The sequence below is a fragment of the Erinaceus europaeus genome, chromosome 14 (assembly GCF_950295315.1).
Source record: "Erinaceus europaeus chromosome 14, mEriEur2.1, whole genome shotgun sequence".
In the NCBI taxonomy this organism is placed as follows: Eukaryota; Metazoa; Chordata; class Mammalia; order Eulipotyphla; family Erinaceidae; genus Erinaceus; species Erinaceus europaeus.
The window spans coordinates 60,593,799-60,620,010 of record NC_080175.1 but is presented as its reverse complement, the minus strand read 5'-3'; positions in this window follow the sequence as shown (position 1 = coordinate 60,620,010).

Sequence of the window (26,212 nt, the reverse complement as noted above, 5' to 3'; positions counted from 1 at the left end):
GGCTTGTAAGTTATATGCAAAATCTGTGTGAGGAAGATTTTTCTGTTATGTTAATTTTAATTTTTTTCTGTTTTAATTATTTTGAACCCTACAAATTTATTGCAGATGTTGAAATTCTATAGTTTAAAAATATATTTTGAAATCAAACAGTCCTGTGTCATATAGAAATTTTGAATAATTTTGAATACATATTTACTCACAATCAATAACATTGGAAATTTCTTCTTTGAAATATCTCTTTGTAACTGTTATATTTTACTTACATTTTCTTCATTTTTTATAAAGTTGAGAATCAGTTAAAATTCAAAAAGAACCAAAAAGCAGCTACATCAGAGCCAAGATGGTAGCCAGAAGATTAGTCTGAGACTTCTCCTTGGGAAATATCTTCAGATCTTGATATATCTGTCCAGAACAGAAGATTACAGAAAACACAAGAAGCTTCAGAGATTGAGATGACAAAAAAGCCACAAAAGAAACCCACAACTAATGTGTAATGTCATTGTCTTAAGACAACAAAAGCATGGGATATCTGTGAAGTATTTTTTAAAATTTTTTAATGTTAATTTTTTAGTATCTTTATTTTATTTATTGGATAGAGACATTCAGAAATCAAAATGGAAGGGGGTATAGAAAGGGAGAGGCAAAGAGACACCTGCAGTCCTGGTTTACCACTCTCAAAGCATTCCCCCGATGGGAATGTGTAAAGACCTGGCTTGAACCCAGGTCTTTACACATTATTACATGTGCGCTCAATGAGGTGCACCACCTCCTAGTCCCCTGAAGTATTTTACAACTCTCTTCTATCCCCAAGTCTTGAAGACGGGCTTGATTTACCAGATACCCACATCCTACCTTTCAGCTACCAGAGGCAGGGGTTTTACCCTCCAGAAAAACAGCATTACACACTCCCAAAAAACATTACAAGGTGACTGGCTGCATAGGTCCTGAAAACAACAAATTTGAGGTTGCCTTGTTCCATACCTTAATGTCAGCATCAGTCTTGATAGACTATTGCCTCTTCAGGGAACCACAGTATAACTTTTCTGACTGTCGGAGTTTCGTGCAGCCACCTTCCAGCCTACTAGGCCCTTTACCAGATATTTTAGCCACAGCCTTTATCTGCACCTTAAAGTGATCAACAGTCACAATGGAACATCATCAACTGCTGAAGCTAGACCACAACTAACATTTCGACACACAGGATCTCAAACCAGACCCAGGTTTCATTGGCAAACCTCACCTGATTGATATACTGCTGTCATAGAAGCTTGTGGAATGTGGCATATTATTCTGTTACCTGCAAGTTACTTGTATAAACAGACTTAACTCTGTAAAGGGAATCTGCTGGAACCCACTTTTATCTAAAGTAAAGGAAAACCCTATCTTGGTGGGGTTTCCTAAGTACTCTTTTCTGAGACTCATTTGTATCTACAGAGGAAACAGTCTCCACAGATATTTACCATAGAAGATATCCTAAAGACCAACAGACACACACACACACACACAATGCTCTAAGTCATTGATTGTCAGAGGACATCAATTGTGGGATTATGTGAAAGCATGGTGGAGCATAGGGGAACTCCCCCATCCTTGAGATGGAGGTCTGAAAAGACACCCCACCTCTCAGTCTCTCCCTTTCGAGGACAGAGTTTGGAGGGAAACACTTTCCTGACTCAGGTCCCCTTTGTCAGCCTCCCAGGCTTCACAGAGGCCTGCAACCTCTCACACTTAATTCATTCCCCTGTTGCAAACCAAATGGTTGCCTGCTTGAAAATTCACTTAAAGTTCATTATGTTCACTATAAGTTTATCATCTTTTGATCACATACAAAGAATACTCCATCACACTGCCTTGCTAGTAACTTAACAGTGAGACCCCTACACCTTATTCCCTCGTTCTTTGATCACCATGATTTATATCAAACTCTGCCCTTCTCTGCTTTATTTCACTCTGCTGGTTTAACCACCATGTTTTTCTTAATACCTTTAGATAATTAACAGTTCTTGCTTCATGGAAACTAACTGCTTTGACCTTTTGATATCTCATCAATTCTCATCATTCCTTAGCCCTCTCCACAATAGGGGTACGGATCTTTCGGAAACCTATGATTACTGACATATGTGAAAAATGTTCTTTGTTCTACTATATAAAAGCTATATAAGCTTTCTTCCTTCTTAATAAAACTGGAAGCTTATACCTGAATTTCTCCTGGCTGGTCCCTTCTCTAGGGTTTCAGGACCTAGTGAATATTGATGGAGGAGGACTTTGGCTGGAAGTGAGAATATTTTGCAGGAAACTGAGAAATTTTGCACACATGTCCCAATAAGTGTAAACCGTTAATCCCCACAATAAAAATTAAAAAGAATAAAGAACCATAAATCAAAAGAAAATACTATTTAAACCTGTTGTAATATGATTGCTGGCTTTGATAAAAAAATATACAATTGCTGTGCTGTAGTTCTCCTACATATGCTGGTGACTAGATTAAATGAGTACTAACATTTTTTTTTTCTACCACCAAGGTTATGACAGAGTCCAGTGCTGGAGCTATGAATCTACTTCTTCTTCTAGCATTTGCCCTTCTTCCGTAGCCAGTCAACAGCGTCAGGTTGATCCTGATGTAAAGTTTCGAGACCTCCTTTGAATCTGGAGAGGTGGCAGATGTTGACTATGTGGGTCATAGTCTGTCTGTAGCCGCAGGGGCAGTTCGGGTCGTCTCTGGCTCCCCAGCGATGGAACATAGCGGTGCACTGGCCATGGCCTGTTCGATAGCGATTGAGGAGGGCCCAATCATAACGTGCTAGGTCAAAGTCGGGTTGACGCTTGCAGGGGTCTGCGATGAGGTGTTTGTTCTTTACCTCAGTTGACTGCCAACTCTGTTTCCAAGAGTCTGGAACAGAGAAGTTCAGTGTAGGTGTAGGGGACCAGATTGGGTGACGAGACGTCAAGCGTTGAACAGGGTGGGCAAAGATATCCGCGTATATTGGCAGGTCCGGTCGAGCGTAGACGTGGGAAATGAACTTAGATGATGCCTCATCCTGACGAATATCTGGCAGGGCGATGTTGCTAAGAACTGGCAGCCATGGAACCGGGGTGGAACGGATGGTTCCAGAAATTATCCTCATGGAGGAATATAATTTGGAATCGACCAAGTGTACATGGGGGTTACGGAACCATACTGGGGCACAGTATTCTGCAGTGGAATAGCATAATGCCAGAGATGATGATCGTAGTGTGGAAGCGCTCACGCCCCATGAGGAGCTGGCCAGTCTTGCAATGATGTTATTCCTTGCGCCCACCTTTGCTGCAGTTTTTATGAGATGTTCGTGAAATGACAGGGTGCGTGCGATCGAGAGTGACGCCAAGATAGACTGGCTGGGCTTCATGCTGGATTCTCGTATTGCCAAGCTGCACATTAAGCTCATGTGAGGCCGAGGCATGGTGTAGATGGAAAACAGATGATACCGTTTTTGCAGTGCTAGGGATTAGTCGCCATTTTACAGATTCATTTTATGGATCTACTGATTTAGGCAGACAGGTAGGCAGGCAGGCATCTTTTCCTTCTTATTTCTTTCTATGTTTTTAACTGGACAAGAAAGAAAGAAATTGATAGGTCAGGGTGAGAGAGAGGGGAACTGAGAAAGAGAGACACCTGTAGACCTACTTCACCACTTGTGAAGAGTCCCACCTGTAGGTGGGGAGTTGGGTTTCGAAACTAGTTTCTTGTGTGTGGCAATATGCATCAAAATTTCCTTATTTAACACTTTCAATGTATAAGAAAATATTACTTACGTATATGGAAATCATAAGTCTAAATAGTTGGTCTTCATATGAGCTTATTTTTTCATAACAATTTTAATTTAGTTTTTGATAAATTATTTTTATTTTATATATCTACTTTCATACCACAACACTGCTGAGTTCTGGTTTATGGTAGTATGGGGGGTTGAACTTAAGACTTCAGAGTCTCAAGTTTGAAAGTTTTACATAACCACTATGCTAGCTCTTCCATCCTTATAAATTCTTTAAATGGTATTTCTGAAAATTATCTTGACCAGAGACATCACTCCAATGTTCTTAATTTTTTTAATATTTATTTATATATGTATGTATGTATGTATTCCCTTTAGTTGTCCTTGTTGTTTTATTGTTGTAGTTATTATTGTTGTCATTGTTGTTGGATAGGACAGAGATAAATGGAGAGAGGAGGAGAAGACGGAGAGAGGGAGAGAAAGATAGACACCCGCAGACCTGCTTCATCATTTCTGAAGCGACTACCTCGAACTGGGATCCTTACACTGGTTCTTGTGCTCGGCACCAAGTGCATTTAACCTGCTGCACTACAGCCTGACTCCCATTCTTAAAATTTTAAAGAAACTTTAGCCATACAACCAATCTAACTCTTACTTTGTACACAGCTAACTATATCCTTGTCTGAAAATATAATTAAAGTTGAATAAATATCATCCATGAATATGTTCAAATAATTCAAACTATAGATATATATACAACAAAGTGAACTTTTATGTGGTTTCAACTTATTTATCTTTGGATAAAAAGTATATTCAAAATAGAATAAAATATTTGCAATTAAAATAATATTTTAATGCAATATTTTGTGTGATTGCCATATCATTTATCTGATTGCAGATTTTATACCAGCTGATGTTTGAGAGCTCCTAGTAGTTGTTTCAGACTTCTCTTGGAGTTACGCAGTATACAGGCTTATTTAACTTCTGGTCATTGTACTAAGTGTCCAATGAGTTTTCCTGTCCCCAGCATTGAATAACTGCATAGTTTTGCCCAAGACAAATGAGACTTGTAATTCAAAGATAAGAAGAAATGTTAGCAACACTATTCTAGAAGCGGCATCATTTTCCTCTTTAGCATCTAGAGTGAAAACTTAAGATACTTAAAAGAATTGACACTTTGAAGTAAACTGTAGCCAGAGGCACAACAGTATTATATTTACATAGTGCCAAATGTATTTTGTGTGGAGTTGCAGTCAGTAGGCAAGACGTAAATCTGTTATATTCTCTCTGGCTACATTTGAATATTTTTTAATTTTTTTTTCCTTTTGTTGCCCTTGTTTTTTTTATTGTTGTTGTAGTAGTAGTTGTTGTTGTTATTGATGTCTTCGTTAGATAGGACACAGAGAAATGGAGAGAGGAGGGGAAGACAGAGAGGGGGAGAGAAAGACACCCGCAGACCTGCTTCACTGCCTGTGAAGCGACTCCCCTGGAGGTGGGGAGCAGGGGGCTCAAACCGGGATCCTTATGCTGGTCTTTGCGCTTTGAGCCACGTGCGCTTAACCTGCTGCGCTACTGCTCGACTCCCACATTTTAGTATTTTTAAGAACTTAGCACATGTCTTTTTCTGTGATCTGCAAGGTAGCATAATTATTATGCAAGCAACATTCATGCCTGAGGCTCTGAAGGACCAGCTTCAACCTCCAGAATCACCACAGGCTGACTATAGCTGAGGAGTGGTCTGGTTAAGCTAAAATTAAAACAAAAACAGACACAAACAAAAAACCCTTAGACACCTATCATGGGAAGATGGGAATTGTACCTATGCATCAAGATTTGTACTGTAATCCATTAAATCCCTGATAAAGTACATTAAAAAAGAAAAAGAAGAAAAAAAAACACTGAAGTTTCCTGCAATACTAATAATGGTCAACAGTATCAATAGTATCAACAGATTAGAATACAAGGATGAAGTGCAAAGTGATATTCATCGATGTGTACTTAATATGGTGCAATTCTGGTTAACAAATGCAGCTATGGAGATATTTATTTATTTATTTATTTTATAAAAACACAGGGAAAAGAGATACTAAATTCTTTAGATCAAAAGAAAGTAACTTAAGAAGAGGACTTCTGGGGGTGGGGGGTGGGTTGTGGCACAACTGATTTGAATACATACATTTACCACACACAAGAACCAGAGTTCAAGTCCCTGGTCTCTACTTGCAGGGAGAAGGCTTCACATACTGAGTAGCAAGCAGGTCTGCAGGTGTCTCTTTTCTCTTCCCCTCTCTATTTCCCTCTTTATTCTCAATTTTTATCTGCCCTATCTAGAGGAAAATAATGGCTACTGGGAGTGGTGGATTCTTCATGCTGGCACTGAGCTCAAGAAAAAAGAAAACAACAACAGCAACAAAAAAGTAGATTTTGTTCCTGCCTTCAGAGGGGGCGGTGGCATTGCCAGTTAAGCACACATAGAATTAAGCACAAGGACCTAAGTCAGGATCTGGCTTTGAGCCCCTGATTCCCCGCATGTGGAGGGAACACTTAGTGAAGCAGGTCTTCAGGTGTCTATCTTTCTCTCTCATTCTCTATCTCTCCCTCTTCTCTCAATTTCTCTCTACCCTATCCAGTAAAATAGAAAAGATTGCCACAAGAGCAGTGGTTTTGTGGTGCCAGCACAGAGCCCCTGCAATAACCCAGGAGGAACAAATAGAAAAAAAAAAGCAAACCAGACAAACATTTTCACAAAATATTTCTAAGAAAACATTGTAGATATGTCACTGGCACACAGAAGACAGAAAAATAAATCAGAATCCTACTAATATTCAAAGAAGTATATGCCCCCAAATTATTCAAACAGCTCTTACACTTCCAAATACTTGCGGCATGAAGTCATGATAGAAGTGGAAAACAAAGTTTTCTGAGTTGAAAGAAGCCATTAAACTTTTATGAAAACACTGCATTGTGAAAATATCCCAAGAGGAGAAATCAAAACCTGAAAGGATATATTAGTTCTATTAGGGAAAATCAGATATTGTTAGATTTATTTTTTATAAATTTTCATTTCAGGGGCTCGGTGGTGGTGCACCTGGTTGAGCAGATATGCTACAATGCTCAAGGACCCGGGTTTGAGTCCCTAGTACCCACCTTCAGGAGGAAAGCTTTGCAAGTGGTAAAGCAGTGTTGTAGGTTATGTCACTCTTCCCCTCTATCATCCCCTTCCCTCTCTATTTCTGACTGTGTCTATCCAATAAAAAAAGAAAGATAATTAAACAATAAAATAAATAAACTTTCATTGCACAAGTATTCTGCAATGTAAAGAGCTTTGGTTGCATTAGACATAAGGAATAAGATAATAATTGCATGGATGGGCAGTCAGGCGGTAGTACAGCGGGATAAGTGCTCATGGCGTCTACCGCAAGGACTGGCGTAAGGATCTGGGTTAAAGCCCCCGGATCCCCACCTGCAGGGGAGTCACTTCACAGGCAGTGAAGCAGGTCTGCAGGTGTCTGCCTTTCTCTCTCCCTCTCTGTCTTCCCCTCCTCTCTCCATTTCTCTCTGTCCTAGTAAAATTGAGGAGGAATTACTAGTTACTAGAATCAGTGGAAACCTTTCAATTTTTAACCTCCTGTGCAAGAATATGACAACCAGAAATATAGACTGTGGGGAACTGTAATCTGCTCATAGCAAATTCATTGCTTCCTCTGCCTCTGCAAAATAACCACATCACATCTCTTGGGCTGCATGTAGACAAAGGAAGCACACTAAAGCCATGTATGCTACCTAAAGGCCAGGTGCAAAGAAAGGTCCCATCAGAAGTCTCCTTTCCCTCTGAGTTGGTATGAATAAACTCAGTGTTCTTAAACCACATATGAAGAGACACGAGACTCAAAAGTGAAAAAAGAAATTAAAAGTGCCTAATTTTTTCCCAGTGATAGTCTTTCATCCATTGGGAACACCCATTTAGATTTCATAAGAGAAAACCCTAATCCTTTTTTTTTTTCAGTCTTTAATCATTTATTGGATACAGACAGCCAGGAATTAAGAGGAAGGGGGAGATACAGAAGGAGACACCTGAAGCCCTGTTTCACCATTTATAAAGCTTTCCCCCTACAGGTTTGAAGTGAGGGCATTTGAAATGAGGGCATGGAACCAGGTCCTTTTGTGACATGTGCACTCAACCAGGAGTACCACCACCTGGCCCCAAAAGTCCTAATTGTTTACCAAACTAGATTTTATAGATTGAATCAGTTGGTAGCTGATAGGTGGAGTTTAACACTTAGATTGAGTTCTAAGTCAGAAATCTGAGTGTCCTCTGTTCTGGTCACTTGCACTTTCTATTATGTTTCTCTATTCTCTTATGTGCTATAGTTTGGAGGAAGTGTTCCATTGCTCTTTCTTGATGATAAATGAAACCTAAGACAAGTGTGCTTGCAACAGAACATTTCCATTAACAGGAAGAGTCATGAGCACTATGTGTTTCTTTATACATCTTTTTATAGCATTATAGTTAGTCTTTGCAACTATGTATTTAATCAGGAACCACAACTGTCAAGTAAGGCTTTTCCTTTGATATACACTGATAAGAAATATTCTCATTAGCAATTCAGTTCAAGATACTTCTCACTCTTCTTTGTCCTCCGGGCTACTGGCTGATGAAATTGCTGCATGTGGAAGTTGATAGCCAAGGGAAGAAAAAAATATTCTTTCATCTATCAATGTTCTAACATCACTATCAATTTCTCTTTCTCCACTATCCCAGTTATGCTGGCCTTATATCTCCTTTTCCATCATGCCAAGGTTTTTATATAACAGTATTTTGGCATTATTTCCATTGTCTGGTGGACTCCTACTTCTTTTATGACTAATACTGACCATCCAGGAATTAATTCAAGTATCAACCTAAATATTCCCTCTTTTTAAAGTGTGATCCTGCCATTTTAAATTGCACTACACTATCTTATCACTTACCACTCCTTGATAAGACTGTATTGATCACACTTTATTTAACAAATGTTCATAAAATCAAGACTTACTTATCTACATGGTCACTGCTTTATTCATATATTAAAATACTATCACCGGGGCTTGGGGTAGAGTAAGCGCACATAGCTCGAAGCACAAGGACTGGCTTAGGGATGCCGATTAGAGGCCCTGGATCCCCAACTGCAAGGGAGTCATTTCACAGGTGAAGCAGGTCTGCAGGTGTCTATCTTTCTTCCCCCCTCTCTGTCTTCCCCGCCTCTCTTGATTTTTCTGTGTACTACCCAACAACAATAACAACAACAATAATAACAACAATGCTAAACAACAAGGGCAACAAAAGCCTCCAAAAATAGCCTCCAGGGGCAATGGATTCCTAGTGAGTGCACCAAGCCCCAGAGGTAACCCTGGAGGCAAAAACAAAACAAACAAACAAACAAAAAATACTATCACAATGTCAATATTAAACCACAAATTGTGGTTGGTAAAAATCAGAGAATGGATTAATAATAAAGCATTGCAAAAAAAAGGAATTCAGGGGAAAGTTTGAGTTTTTTGGTTTTTTTTTTTTATTATTTTCCTTTTTGTTGACCATGTTGTTTTATTGCTGTAGTTATTATTGTTGTTTGTATTGATGTCTTTGTTGTTGGATAGGACAGAAAGAAATGGAGAAAAGAGGGGAAGACAGAGAGCTGGGAGAAAGAGAAACACTTGCCAGAGAGACTACATATAGAAAAGTTTCCCCACAGACAGGATAGGCACCCAACCAAAGTTTAGGCTCCTTTTATTGGTACTTAATACAATCATAGTAATTAAATTATATAAAGCAAAACTTTAAAGCAAGTTTGCCAAATATAAATAATTCAAGAATATTGTGTACTGTACATGACACTTACAGGGTACTTTGCACTTGACTCCAGCTCCATCTCCCCAGATCATATTTTATAGACATTATATCATGAAATCTACATACTTAGTGTCCACCAAAGTTACCATGGCCCTTTGATTAGTAAGGCATGCTTATCATCTGAAGGTAAAGATGAAAAAAATAAATAAGTCAAAGATCAGACTCTTGTCTATGGGAGCTTTTGTCTGGACTAAATAAAAAGCATGAGCTGCCTTACCCCAGACTACAAGAACTAGGGAGAAGTTGACATTTCATATCCCAAACAGTTCAACAGTTTTAAAGCCGTTCTCTGTACATACTGATTTCTAGCATCCTTTCATTACTTGTTCCCAACAGAGATACATTTGAGAGATATTTGTAGGCAGTCCTCTTTTGTGAGAAAAATATTAATTGAGACTGTTGTGAAAAAAATCTTGCCTGTGCATGCACAAACAAAACAAGGTGACTAACCAGTTCAGAACTAAGATAAAATTGCCGTTCAATGTCATAAGAAGCTATTTAATAATAACAAAAAGATTATTTTTGTCTTCTTAGCCTGTATCTTCTATACTGTTGGCAACCTCTGCAGGCTCCTTATAATATCCTTCACACCTATTTTTTTAAATTTTTATTTATAAAAAAAAGAGACACTGACAAAAACCATAGGACAAGAGGGGTGCAACTCCACACAATTCTCACTACCAGAACTCCTTATCCTCTCCTCTCCTCTGATAGCTTTCCTATTCTTTATCCCTCTGGGTGTATGGACCCAGGGTCATTATGGGGTGCAGAAGGTGGAAGGTCTGGCTTCTGTAATTGCTTCTCCTCTACTATGCAGCTACTAAGAACAATGAATTCACCTTCTCTGACCTATCTTGGATGGAGCTAGAAGGAATTATATTAACTGAGCTAAGTCATTAAGACAGATGAGTAAGGGTGATCTCACTCATAAACAGAAGTTGAGAAAGAACAGAAAGGAAAACTCAAAGCAAGATCTGACTGACTTTGCAGTAGGGCACCAAAGTAAAAATCTCTGAGTGGAGGGTGAGAATTGATTTTTCAGCTTCATTGGGGGGTAGGTGGGTGGAGGTATTGGTGTATAGTCCTCTGGTGGTGGGAATGGTGTTGGTGTACACTCCTATTAACTTGTAGTCTCATAAATCACTATTTAATTAATATAGAGGGGAAAAACTGGAGTGAAATGTCAACCTTTCAGAGTCATTACTCAGATGAGACCTTTCCTTTCACATAGGACTCTTTAATTCCATTTCAGCTGGTTCACTTCCTAACAAAGCCCCCAAACCTAGATATAGACCAGGTTGCACCTACTTTTATCAATGCCAGTTTCATTGCTGTGTTTGGAAGTAGATAATATTCATTTAATTTTTTTTCTTTGCATTTCTGTAATTCTGCTTGGTTTACTTAGATATCTTTGAAAGAATCTCTGAAGATTTTGGGAGCACTATTTATACCCACTCTTTCCAATAGCTATTGTCATCAGGAGACAGAGGTTGAACAAAGTAAATTTTGACATTGACACTTAAAATTGAGAAATCAGTAGTTGTCATTTTTATTTGATAATCAAAAGAATGAAGCAAAAGTTTTCAGTGAAAGATTTCATTCTTTCTGTGAAAGTGCATGGCAATTCATGATTACCTGTCATAATGAAATCCAGTGTAACAAATTTTTACAAGTTGAATCATCTAGTCAGAGTCACATCACCTTTACTTCCTCAAGCCCCAGTGTGAAGTCATGGAGACTAACAAAGAATGAGTGAAAATATTCAAAGCTAATTGAATAACACATCTTTTCTTATTCTGTCTTCAAATATTATTCTATATTGGAAAAACCTAAAAATATATTTAGATAAAATGGATTTGACATTGCACATGTAAGAAAGATGACTTGCTTTTATTGGCAATAGGCCAAATTGTTGATCAGTCATTAATATTTGAATGAGCAATAAAATAATTACACACATATGGATATTCTACCTTGAAGCTATTAAATGCATTCCTATTATTTCCAATGAAGAATAAATAAGGTTAATTTGTTTAGTCAAATTTTTATGAGGCCAGGCAATGGTGAATCTGGTTAAGCATACTCATTACAGTGTTCAAGCCTATGGTCCCCACATGCAGAGGGAAAGTTTCACAAGTGGTGAAGCAGGTCTACAAGTGTCTGTCTGCCTTGTTCCTTTACATTTCTCCCTCCCTTCTTAATTTCTTTCTCTATATATCCAATAATAAATAAAATAAGTAAGCAAATACATATTTATTACTATTTAAAAAGTAATAGATTCAATGATAGTAATTAAAATAAAATCTTATTCAGGCAAAAAATATTTTGTCTGAGTTGGTGCTCAACTGCAAAACACACACAGGTCATATGTGTGAGAGCCAGAGTTCAATCCTCAATAGTGCATTAGGAAAGTAAATCTGGAGGGAGCCGGGGGTAGTGCAGCGGGTTAAGCACAGGTGGCACAAAGTGCAAGGACCAGCATAAGGATCCCGGTTTGAGCCCCCGGCTTCCCACCTATAGGGGAGTCGCTTAACAAGTGGTGAAGCAGGTCTGCAGGTGTCTACCTTTCTCTCCCTCTCTCTGTCTTTCCCTCCTCTCTCCATTTCTTTCTGCCCTATCCAACAACAATGACAGCAATAACAACAATGGTAAACAGCAAGAGAAACAAAAGGGCAAATAAAAAAATTTAAAGAAAATAAATTTGGAGACAAGGTGGTGACACACCTGGTTAAGTATACACATTATAGTGTAGAAGGACTTAGGTTCAACATCCTAATTTCCACCTGCAGAGAGGAAAGCTTCACAAATGGTGTAACAAATGTTACAGGTGTCTTTGTCTCGCTCCCTCTCAATTTCTCTCTGTCACTATCCAATAATAAATAAAATAAAAAAGAAAAAAACTGATTTTATATTTTCAACTTTTAATTGAAGTAAAGTCGTTTTATTACCTCATGAAAGTTTCAGGTATACAGCACTGTCTTGTAGAAACTATATATGTTACAGTATGAGCACAATCCAAATTTTAGTTTCCATACCCAGTATAGAATTAACCCCTTTTGTGAGTCGGGCAGTAGAGCAGCAGGTTAAGTGCTAGGACTGGCATAAGGATTTGGGTTCGAGCCCCCAACTCCCCACCTGCAGGTGGGTTGCTTCACAGGCGATGAAGCAGGTCTGCAGGTGTCTATCTTTCTTTTCCCCTCTCTGTCTTCCCCTCCTCTCTCCAATTCTCTCTGTCCTATCCAACAACAAAGACATCAATAACAGCAATAATAACTACAACAATAAAACAACAAGGGCAACAAAAGGGAATAAATAAATAAATATTTTTTAAAATTAGCCCCTTTTACCTATTCCAAAGCCCCTCCCCATCTGCTAAGCATCATTATTAAACATGAGAGATAAAAGTAATAATGATTAAAAAGCAAAAGAATAGAGAAAACAATAACTAATTTTTGATTTTGAGAATAATGACTTTGATAACAGCACTTTCCCCTATAAACAATCCCAAATATAATAATTAAATACAAAATGCTGCACCAAATACAATGGAAGAATACTAAAATAATAAATCACATTTAAGTAAAGCTGATTATCTACTAGCTCATGTTACGGATTAAAAAAACAATAAAGCTGTTACATTATTTTAATGTCCTGTTTGCCTAGGTGCCAGTGTAGAGAATTAGTATGTTTTATGTACTATTTCTAGAACTTTATCTTTGAGTAATATGCATTTTACTATAATGAAAATTTATTATTTACAGCATGTAATTTGTAGGAAATTTACACATGCCCATCATTTCCTGGTAGAGTCCAACTGCAGTATTTACCTAGGCGTCTTTTAATATATAATACATTTAAAAATATGACAAATCTATAACAGATCAACATTTTGAAGTTATATTAAAATAGGCTTATGCCCTTTACTATGTTTCTGTTAAGATGCTTAAAATAGTGACACCACAAACACTCCCTTTAACAGAAATGAGTGCTCTGAACTTTACCCTTTATGCTTTCTGAATTTACCTAGGTAATCTTGTAAATTCTCATTTAGCATTACTTGCATTAAGCTGTGTGGCTCATGTTTTACTCAGATCAGTGTTTATAACAGATGCTTTTTAAAATGCCAATGCAGTTTTCAGCTGCAATCACTGAGTCAGGGTTTAAATCCAACATCTGGCATTATATGTCAGCACCTGAGGTAAATAACACTCTTAGTGATGTACTTGTCTGGCCCAATAAATGTGTTCATTTGAAACTGTCATTGGTGGATGCCATGATTTATTACAGCTCATGCTTCTTCAAAAAATTCTACCAGTGACTGTTCAATAGAATATTTAAGCCAAGAGAACTGTTCCTTTTTCAGCGGTCTTTCCTGTTATACAGATACTAGTATGGGAAGACTAAGAACAGGTCTTGGGAAAGGAATCACAGTCTGTTGAAAGAAGGCAATCAGAATGATAAGGCAGATGATTAAGACAGTATCCGTTTCTACAGCCTGAACTTACTGTCTACTTGCTTTTAGGCAGATCATATTGCTGGAAGCTATGTAACTTACAGCACTAGTAAGCCAATATTACCAGCAATATTCAAGAAATAAATTTGTAAGATTTTATGGGAATGATTTTCAGAAACAACTGAAATAAGAAAATGACTGCTTTTTGTGAAACAATTGATAAAATGGAATGCGTGTGAGTTTGTCTAGAGAAAGTGAAACCTACTTTCCAGAAAACCAAGTAGAAATTATTTTAAAGAATCTTATAATTTACAATCTGTAGAAATCACTTCTACTCGATGATTTACTATATTTAAGAGACTTATTGGTGATTTAAGATATTTCATTGTGTCATAATGAAGAGTGAAAGATACAAAATGTGTTTTACTAGGTAAAGATGTTAAATAATAAAACTTTACCTTCAGTGGCAAAGATTATTATTATTTTAAATATTAATGAGAGTTATATATGGAGAGAGAAAGAAACTAAAACATGGCTCAGCTCTGATTTATTGCAGTGCTGGGATTGAAACTGGGACCTCAGATCCTCAGGCACTGCACAACCACTATGCTCTTTCCCCAGCCCATGGAAAAGATTGTAACAACTCATATACATCTTTGATAGTTTTCTTAAGTTTTCAATTAATTTATTGCTATTAAAATATAACACGTTATTCATCTAATTGCTTCCTTATTAGGAGATAAATGTGCTTTGTGTTTAAATACTTTCTAGTATAATATGTCCTTTTTTATTTATATGAATTTTATTTGTAAGATGGAAATATTGACAAGACTATAGAATAAGAGGGATACATTTCTACGCAATTCTCACCACCTGAACTCCGTATCCCACCCCTTCTCCTGATAGCTTTCCTATCCTTTATCCATCTGGTAGGATGGATCCGGGGTCATTATGCAGAAGGTGGAAATATATATATATATATATATATATATTTATGATTTTTATTTATAAAAAGGAAACACTGACAAAAAACATAGGATAAGAGGGGCACAACTCCACACAATTCCTACCATCAGAACTCTGTATCCCATCCCCTCCCCTGATAACTTTCCTATTCTTTATCCCTCTAGGAGCATGGAACAAGGGACATAATGGGGTGCAGAAGGTGGAAGGTCTGGCTTCTGTAATTGCTTCCCCACTGAACATGGGCATTGACAGGTCGATGATCCATACTCCCAGCATGTCTCTCTCTTTCCCTGGTGAGGCAGGTCTCTGGGGAAGCAGGTCTCCAGTACACATTTGTGTGGTTCTCTGCCCAGGGAACTCCAGATCGCATCATTTTAGCATTTGGAACCTGGTGGCTGAAAGAAGAGTTAACATATAAAGCCAAAAAAATTGTTGACTAATCATGAACCTTAAGGCTGGAATAGAGCAGATGAAGAGAAGTATATATATCTTAGCAAAGTCAATCTGTTTCTAATACTACTATAGCAGTAACTCCAGGATTACCAATAAAGGGTATTAGATAATTAGCTGAAAAATCATTATTCACAATACAAGCCAACATTTTTTTTTTCCTTCTGGTCCAGGATCTTTAGATTAACAAGGTTTACAAAACATCAGGAATTCCTGATACAAAGGGGTAGGTTCAGAGAAGCAGAACAATGGAGTAAATGATTTATGGACTTAAAAATATAAAGTGTATTAGCTGAATCTAAAGATACTAAATGTGAACTCAGCATATGAATGTTTATCACTGGCTTACTGGTATTCCTTTTGCTATTAGGTGTTAAGACTTTGTGTTCAAGAGCTGTTGCTCTCTGTGGTATGTTGTCCATTTAACCCTGCTGTGCTCTATTTACAGCTGATTTACTGATTTACTGGAAATAGAACCTTTCAGGTACTTTGTAAGCCTGAGATTATTAACATCTGATATGGATGCTCCCCTAAAAGACTGTGTGACACTTTCAATGAAAATATACTGTTTTTTCTTTACTTTTCCAAATCAGTCCATTATATATAGTAAAGAAGTAAAAGGTTGGTGTGATGGTATAAAAGACAGGATAACAGACATACTTATCAGTTCATATTTTACTAAGATTTAATAGACAGTCAAATAATCCTACTTTTGTTTTGCTTCGCTATTTTATTTTCTTACACTATGAATAACGACATCAAAATGACTTTACTTAATTATAAATGGTTTCATTCATTTTATATGTTGTTTTCTTCAGTTTTGAGTGGTGTATATGTGTGTGTTGGGGGAGGCATCTATGTAAATGTACTAATTTGTTTAAAATTCATGAATTCTGCTGGGAAAGTTTTTTTTTTTTTCAGTGCTTTCTTTAAAAGTAAAATAACATTTTTTTTTTTTTACTCATCAAATTCCTAAGGTCAGTTTTATGTCTTGACAAGTGTCAGGGGGAAGTCATAACATTAACCAATTACACATTAAAAATTATTGAAGTGTATGGCCAGATATATTTGGTTGGAGAGTATTTACTATTTTTTTAATTTCTTTACTGAAGCACTAATGTCTTACAATTGACAGTAAATACAGTAGTTTGTACATGTATAACATTTTTCAGTTTTCCACATAACAGTACAATACCCACTAGGTCCTCTGACATCCTGTTCCAGGACCTGAACTTACCCTCCCACCCATCCTAGTCTTTTACTTTGGTGTAATACACCAACTCCAATCCAAGTTCTGAATACAGAGAGATGCTATAGGGTTATCTAAATACCATTGGGTACCTTAAATATACCAAGTTTTTTAAATATCAAAATTCATTAGACAAAAATAAAGATGAAGTTGTTTAAAGACTACTTATTTCATGATACCACATAAATTTATGCTTTTGACAATCCATGCATTCCTCTGGGACCAATGTATTCAAAACAAATATTTAGTTTTTGAAACAGCCTATTAGGAACAGTACACATTTGAAGATCAAAATTTTAATCTTTGGTTTCTACACAATAAAATTTGTAAAGAATTAAATACTTACTAAAAAAAAAAATCCATAAAAGCATTTTTAGGTTATGTCGTTGTAGGCAAGTGATCAACTGATAAAGCACGAACCATTTCTGTGTCTTCTATTAGTTACCAGTATTGATTCATTAAAAAACATAACAGAGGCCGGTGGTGGTGCACCTGGTTACAGTGCGAAAGGACCCGGGTTCGAGCACCTGACCCCCACCTGCAGGGGGAAAGCTTTGCGAGTGGTGAAGCAGGGCTGCAGGTGTCTATCTCCTTCTTCCCTCTCAATTTATGGCTGTTTCTATCCAATAAATAAAGATAAAAAACATAACAATGTTGGCAAGATAACTCACTTGACTAGTGCACTTACTTTGTCATGAGCATGACCTAGCTTTAAGCTCCCACTGAACTCGAGAAGCTTCAATTTCTTGGTGTCTTTCTATTTTTGTCTCTTTCTAAAAAAAGTCAGACCATATCTGTGAAGTCCTAATTTTAATAAAATATATAACATATAATGATAGAAGCTATAGTTTAGAGGCTATAGGTCATTTTCCTTTTAACTTATGCTAGTAATATATTTACCTTTAACAACTTTATAGACCTCCATAGTCTATCTTAGGCTAAAAATATAGTATGAGAGATCTTTGAGTGCATTGGGTAGATGAGTGTTTAGTAACACTTCATTACTTGTTAAAAATGTAAAATTAGTAAAATCATGGGCCCCTTGGAATATACTTATATATTAGACCTACCAGCTTTTTCCTAAATGGAGATCCCAAAACCCATCTGCTATATTCTTGCCTTTAAGTTTGTGACTATTAAACAATTTGTTCTTTATATCTTAATGCTTTTCAGTCAGTATTTATATCTTAATGCTTTTCAGTCACCATGATGCCAACCTGACTTCCCTGGACAGATGACCTCAACAACGTACCCTGGAACCCCACCTCTAAAGAACCTTTAGGGAAAGATAGAAACAGGCTGGGAGTATGGATCAAACTGCCAACACCCATGTTCTGTGGAGGAGCAATTACAGAAGCCAGACCTCCCGCCTTCTGCACCCCACAATGATCCTGGGTCCATACTCCCAGAGGGGTAAAGAATAGGAAAGTTATCAGGACTGGCATAAGGATCCCAGTTCGAGCCCCCAGCTCCCCACCTGCAAGGGGGGGGCATCCCTTCACAAGTGGTGAAGCAGGTCTGCAGGTTTCTATCTTTCTCTCCCCCTCTGTCTTCCCCTTCTCTCTCCATTTCTTTCTGTCCTGTCTAACAACGATGGCATCAGTAACAACAACAATAATAACTACAACAACAATGAAAAACAACAAGGGAAACAAAAGGGAAAATAAATAAAATATAAAAAATTAAAAATAAGAATAGGGAAGCTACCAAAGGAGAAGTTAGGATATGAAACTCTGGTGGTGGGAATTGTACCCCTCCTACCCTGTGGTTTTGTCTATCATTATCAAATCAATTTTTAAAAAAGATATGTTGCTGTGTAATTATATGAACTTATTACCTATGCTATCTCTGATAGAAATTAAATAGCAAAGACTTATTTCAGTTACTACAAAAATATTTACAGAGAACACCAACACTGATTGGATGAGGTGTCATTATATTGGTAAGAATAAAAGCATAAAACATTCATTTTTTTTCTTTCTTTCTTTCTTCTTTTTACCTCCAGGGTTATTTTATTTATTTAAAAATAAATCAATATCATTAATAATTAAAAAAGAAAAATATACAAAAATGTGAAATACAGATTATAAAAATTGTAATTCACAAGATTACAAACTGTCAGGTAGACATTGTTTATTCATTAACCTTTGAGTTTTTTACTGAAACAATTATATATATAGCTTTTGCTCATTTTTTGTCAGTCTAAACTTCCTTTTTGTTGTTTCTCTTGACTTTAGACTTATCTAAGATCAACACTTCATGTAACTTTATAAATCACAAGTGTTATCCTTTTCTCAGCACACTCAAGTAAATTTTTTGTGTATATATGGGTGTCAGTATCTATTTTTTTCACTTTTTCTGATAAGTCTTACAGAACTGATTTATGTTGATAAAATCATCCCAATGTCCCTTGAAAAAATTCTTGCAATGAGTACTGAAAGACTGAGACACCAGGGATGAGTGTTGAAGGAGAGTTGAAAGACAGGTTAAACCGAAATACTATCTGAGAAAAATGAAATATGAACAGTTTGGAACCAACAACTTACAAGGCTTTTCCTTAGAAGAAGAATATACCTATTGACATGTTCAAATTCTAGGCACTTTGACAGACTTGTTTTGAAGCTTAGTACTCTTAAATATCATTCTGATATTTGATAGGTGACTATGATTTCTAATCTCACTCCTTTGGTAGAAACTAGAACATGTTGCAATGCCTCCCTTGTACTTAGGTTTTAGACATTTTACTTATGTATGGTTAATCAAAGGAAGCTATTTTAAAAATTATCTCTACAAAGAGAAAGTAGAAGTTTGTAATGCAATCCCTGGAGAAATAGGAGTGCTAGTGACAACAGTCCTGTTTGTTGATTTTAGTGACTCCGGAATGAGGGGAAAAATTTTTTTTTTCTCTCTGTGCCACCTAAGATCTTTATAATAATTTATATTAAAATAATACATTTACATTTCTTAGGTAAGGTATAGTAATGGAGAAAAAATCATATTATTTAAATACAATTGGATTCTGGGTGGAAATTATTTTTCCACCTTTTTCTTCCAGAAAGGATGGATGAAAGTGTATTTGGATGAGAATAAGGTTGGTAAAACAGAATTAAGCTAAGCATCAGTATGGATTGACTTCTGAGAGTGTCATTGTGTTTCTTTTACTTGTTCTGACTTACAACAGAATATTGACTAGGAATTCAGCCTGGGGTAATAAACTGGATGGCCTGTAGGTGCCTTACCTTCAAAGCTGTAAGTGATCCCACATCTTAGAGAAGTACAGTCCACCCACAGTTTTTTTTTTCCCCCTTGGGGGTGGATGGTGCTGTGGGGGGAGGGTTGTTAAAAGTTTAAATACTTTGGTTTGTTATTTGTATCCTTTGTATTCCTACAGTTTATGATTTATCCAATAGTGGGTTTGGGAATATATGGTAGAAACAAATAAAACAGAAATTATTTATCAGGTGACTTTTTTTCATGGAAATTTTCCTTAAATTTAGACTACTTTTTTTTGTTTGTTTGTTTCTTAATCTATAGTGAGAATTTATTCCATAATGAGGACACTTCTTTTTCATAATGCTATATTTCTTTTATTTTTAAATGTAATTTTCTTTAGAAATCAGAATGATGTGGATAAACAATTAAATGCAATACACTGCTTATTTTTATTTATATATTATTAACTTATCAGTAAGACATATTCCTATAATGTCAAGAGAATGCAAGAGATGACTGCTATCCAGCATTTGAGCCCTTACTACCTTAATTTTCCTTTTTATATATGCATATATTTATCATTGCTTCCTAAATATACTTCATTCACAATGTCTCTTACATTTATTTGTTAAAATATCAATAGGTAAAGTTGCATCTATTGATGCATAAATGATTACCTTAATATTTTAAAATATTCTATCAGAGGGATAGTGGATGAAGGAACGAGAAGGTTGGGTAATTTCTTGGGATGGATAAAGGTTACGTGGAAGTTTATTTTACCATCCTCCCTACTTTAAAAAAAAATCCTCATCAGGGATTCACCACTTAAAGACACAATCATCAGGGGGTCGGGCGGTGGCGCAGTGGGTTAAGCGCATGTGGCGCAAAGCGTAGGGACCAGAATAAGGATCCCGGTTCGAGCCCCCGGCTCCCCACCTGCAGGGGAGTTGCTTCACAGGCGGTGAAGCAGGTCTGCAGGTGTCTATCTTTCTCTCCCCTTCTCTGTCTTCCCCTCCTCTCTCCATTTCTCTCTGTCCTATTAAACAACGAAAAAGGGGGCAACAAAAAGGGGGAAAAAATGGCCTCCAGGAGCGGTGGATTCATGGTGCAGGCACCGAGCCCAGCAATAACCCTGGAGGAGGAAAAAAAAAAAAGACACAATCATCAGACAGAAAAGAAGGCAAAAAGAGATGGAGAGTACCTTGGCACTGATGTTCCTCCCATCACCACTGTTATTACTATGTGTACTGGGCTGGAAACTACATATGAAAGGATAGGCTTAATGCTATGGCTTAGACCCTCTATCTACTTTTAAATCCTTGAAATTTTCCATAACACAATTAAATTAACTATAAAAGTATAATCATGATTTATTGTAATGATGACAAGGAGTTAGTATATTTAGATGGCATATGTAATCATGTTATATAAAGTGATTATGGTCATGAATATAAATAAAAATACCTAAGTGGGGAGCCAGGTGGTAATGCACTTGATTAAGTGCCCATATTATCATGGTCTAGGACCCAGGGTCAAGCTTCCCCTCCCTATGTGTAGGGGGTAAGCTTCTGGAATGGTGAAGCAGGTCTACAGATGTCTATCTATCTCTCTTCCTCTCTATCTGTCTTCTCTCAAATTCTCTCTGAGCTATCAACTATAATGGAAATAAAACAATAAAAAATGGCCACGAGTAGGGGTGGAATTTTACATTGCTGGAAGTAAAAATTAGACAAAAGGAAAAACTGTTATTTGTAATTTTTCACATGATCTCAATTAAAGATTTCCTTAGAACGATAGTACTTACTCATTTCATTAGAAACAAAAACAAAACCTATTTATTATTCTGATGTTTCAAGGTAGTTTGTCAGAAGCCTTTATTCAGAAAGAGTGCATCCCTTACTATATTTATGCTGACTTTTAATTCCTTTTTTTCTTTCTTCTACCATTTTAATAAATTAGGTGAAAAATGTTGTAGTCAGTCAGAAATTAATTTAAAAAAAACTTGGATTTACCTTTCACTATATGTGCAGACATCAGGAACTAAATTCTATTTTAAGAGGAAAGAATTATTTTAAAAGCATTGTATCAGGGTGGGAGAAATATATATATATATATATATATATATATATATAAAATTGAATTGAACTGAAATAAAATCATATTTCTGTTAATCTTATTTACTTTTTAATTCATGGTTTACACATTGCTGATTACATTGTCATTATTTTTCAGTTCTAGACCCACCTTTCTATATCTTCACAAAGCTAAAACTTGACTCTGTTCTTTATCTGACAGAAAATCATATAAACTCTTGCCTAGAAGATTCCATCATGTAACCAAGGAGAGGAGCTCAGGGGGTAATCAATTTTAGCATTCATTTTAAAATGTTTTTCCAGACAGGTACTATGTTAGCATATGCTAAATGCAGAAAGTGTCTAATTCATCTATAGAGGATAACGTTATTCCAAAGACATTTTCCTATGAAAACATTTCTTTTTAAATTTTTTTATTATCTTTATTTATTTATTGGATAGAGACAGTCAGAAATCAAGAAAGGAGGGGTAGAGAGGGTGAGAGACACCTGCAGCACTGCTTCATCACTTGTGAAAATTTCCCCCTGCAGGTTGGGACTGGGGGCTTGAACCGAGGTCCTTGCACATTGTAACCTGTGTGCTCAACAGGGTGTGCAGCAAACGCTAGAAGAAGAAGAACAGGGTGTGCCACCACTGGGCTCCTGGAAACATTTCTTTGCAGCAAATGGAAGATGACTGCTAATGCTAAATAGATGAGAAAATTTCATAATCAACTCTCTCTTATATAGTCCATTGTCTAGTCTATTTGAATGCTTTTGAATTTGGTGTGTGTCTGTGTGTGTGTGTGTGTGTGAGAGAGAGAGAGAGAGAGAGAGAGAGAGAGAGAGAGAGAGAGACTTTGGAAGATTTTGTTTGCTTTATTTCTTAAAATCTCTTCAGTTGGGCTGGAGAGACAGCATAAAGGTTATGCAAAAGCCTTTCAAGCCTGAGGCTCTGAGGTCCTAGGTTCAATCCCCAGCACCACCATAAGCCAGAATTGAGCAGTGTTCTGGTAAAAAAAAAAAAAAAAAAAAAAAAAAAATCTCTTCAGTAGTACTGAATTCTTCAAGGACAAATATTACCTAAGTCCTGATGTAAAATTTTATTTGTACCATAAGCTACTTTCTCACTGCTTAAATAACTATTTACTTTTACTAACTAGTCAGTGCAGACCTTAAATCATTAGTCAATATCTTATAATATCAAAGGGAACAAACATATACTTTGAGTAGGAGAAATTTTTTTATATATATAGTGTCATGATCTGTAAAATATAGAGAAGACACAAACCTTAGCACTATGGGTTAAATGCACATGGCGTGAAGCACAAGGACTGGAGTAAGAATCCCTGTAGCCCCTTACTCCCCACATGCAGGGGGGATCCATTCATAAGCAGTGAAGCAGGTTTGCAGGTATGTTTCTCTCCTCCTCTAGGTCTTCCCTTCCTCTCTCCATTTCTCTCTTTTCTATCCAACAACAGTGACATCAATGACAACAACAGCAATAATAATATCCACAACAACGATAAAACAAGGGCAACAAAAGGGGGGAAAAGTAGCTTCCAGGAGCAGTGGATTTGTGGTGCAGGCATTGAGAGCCAGTGATAACCCTGGAGGCAAAAAAAAATTAGAAATTTCTAATATAGAGCATTACTGCATATTAGTTATATTACTTGACTTTTGCATCTAATTATCATCAGTCTGATGTCTTGCCATATTGTAATATATTTCTTTATAATGTTGCAGATAGATTATATTCATATAATATTTCTAGCTAACCAAGATATTCATGCTATCAACTGTGTTTCTTTGATATATAAATATTGTGACATAAATTGTCATGAAAGTTATTTTTAGCAGTAAACTATAAAAAGATTTATGACGTTGAAAAAAAGTTAATTCTCTCTTATTTATTGAAATACTATAAGTATTTCCTTTGTATTTTTATAATATATCAGAAAATAAATGTGAATATAAAACAGTCTGTTATTGATTTGAATATTTCTGTTTCCCATTCTTTCCTGTTGGCTATTTAGGTCTTAGACTTTAATTGTTTGTGCCATGAACATCTATTTCTCATCAGACTCTAGATGTAGATATGAAACTAGATTATTTCAAAGGGAATTTGAAAAGTGTTCTGAAGACAGTAGTTTTTCTAGAACAAAGTGAAAGGTTGAGTACACATCAGTGATTCGAAGCAGAATGATCTGATGAGTGAAGCTACAGCAATTTAAAAGTGTATATATATATTTTTAAAAGATGGTATATAATGAGTAAAAGAAAAATAAAGACAAAAATAAAAAGAACAAATTGTTTTGAAGATGTTTAATGCCTGGCTAATGAAAATCATGAACTTGTGTGATTTGAATTGTGCTTCAATTGATGAGATTTAGAAGGAATAACTTACTAGAAATAGAAAATGTTCAAGGATGTTTGTTTATACATCAATACATTCCAGATTTCCCTAATATGGCATCAAACTTATCACCCTCAACCAAACCAACTTCTTTGGCCACCATTGGTACTCCATTCACCATCCAAGCATGATATTTTTATCGTTTTATTATGGAAGTAATGACTTATAGTCAGTTGTCATATGTATGCAATTTATAATCTTTCCGTTATACATTTCTGTACATCATTCTCACACCAACATAGGTCTTTCCCCATTACATCATTCTCACACCAACATAGGTCTTTCCCCATTACAAGTCCCCAGTGACTTCTCAGTCCCACCCCTCACCCCATTTCTTATGTCCTTGGGGCTTTGTAGCAACAAACCTTATGTAGTCCAAATTTCACCTTGCCTTTTGTCTTCCCTTCCTTGTATCTTAAATTACACATATAAGCGGGATAACCAGGTATCTGATCTCATTGGAAATGATTGTTTCCGGTTTCATCTAAGATGAGTTAAAGAAGATGTCTACATTTCTAACAACTGAGTTGTGTTCTATTGGTTAAATATCACAACTTTGCTAACTACTATTAAGCATCTGGATTGCTTCCATGATTGGGCTATTACAAACATATGTGTGCATAGATGTCTTTGGGTAGGTGTTTTTGTTATCTTTTGATAAATCCCTAGTAGAAACATTACTAGGCCTTAGGGTAGGTCTATTTCTAGTGTTATGAATAATCTTTAAACAAACTTCCACAGAAGTTGAACATATTTACATTCCCATTGGAGCTGCAGAAATGTTCCTTTTTACCCATGTCCTCTCAGCATTTGTTATTTATGTCCTTTCCAGTGTATGAGATTGACACAGATATGAAGAGATATTTCATCATTGCCTTTATATGAATATCTCAGATAAATAAGTGACTCTGCTAAATTTTTCATATATCTGTTGGACACCTGGATGAATATCCTCTGTGGTGGAAATTCTGTTCATTCCCTCTCTCCATATTTTAATAGGTTTTTTTGTTGTTGTTGAGCATTTTTATAACTCAATATATTTTGGTTATTAGTCCTTTAGAATTTGATGCATGGAATATAAAGATCTCCTCACATCTAACTGGGTGCTTTTTGCTTATATCATATATCCTTTTACTTTGCATATTTAAATTTGATGTAGTCCATTGCTGTTTTTGTTTTCCTTGCTGTTTGACACAAGTCTTTGTTATTTGTTTATTCATTATTATTATTATTATTATTAGTAGTAGTAGTAGTAGTAGTAATATTTTTTTACCAAAGCACTACTCAGCTCTGGTTTATTATGGTGAGTGAATTGATCCTGGGACTTTGGAGACCCAGGCATGAGAGTCTCACTGCATAGTCATTATGCTGGACATGAGTCTTTGAAGACATCTCCAAAGCATAAATAGAGTGTTCTGCCATTTTTTTATTGTATGCATTTTACAGGTTCAGACACAACATCTAAGTCTTTGATCCATTTGGAGTTGATTTATGTGCAGATATGTTGTGGTCTAGTTTTATTCTGCACATTTCAATTCAAATTTCCCACCCAACACTATCTGTTAGAAAGATTTTATCCTCTCTCCAGTTAATGTTCTACGTTCCTTTGCTCAGAGATGTGGAGGCTTGCAAAATGCACCTCCAACAACATTTGCATAAAACCATACAATCCAAATGCTTGTAAGCTAGATTTTTTCCATACTTGAATAGAAATATTCTGTATAAAGGAAGAAAAGTGAAAGAGTTAATAAG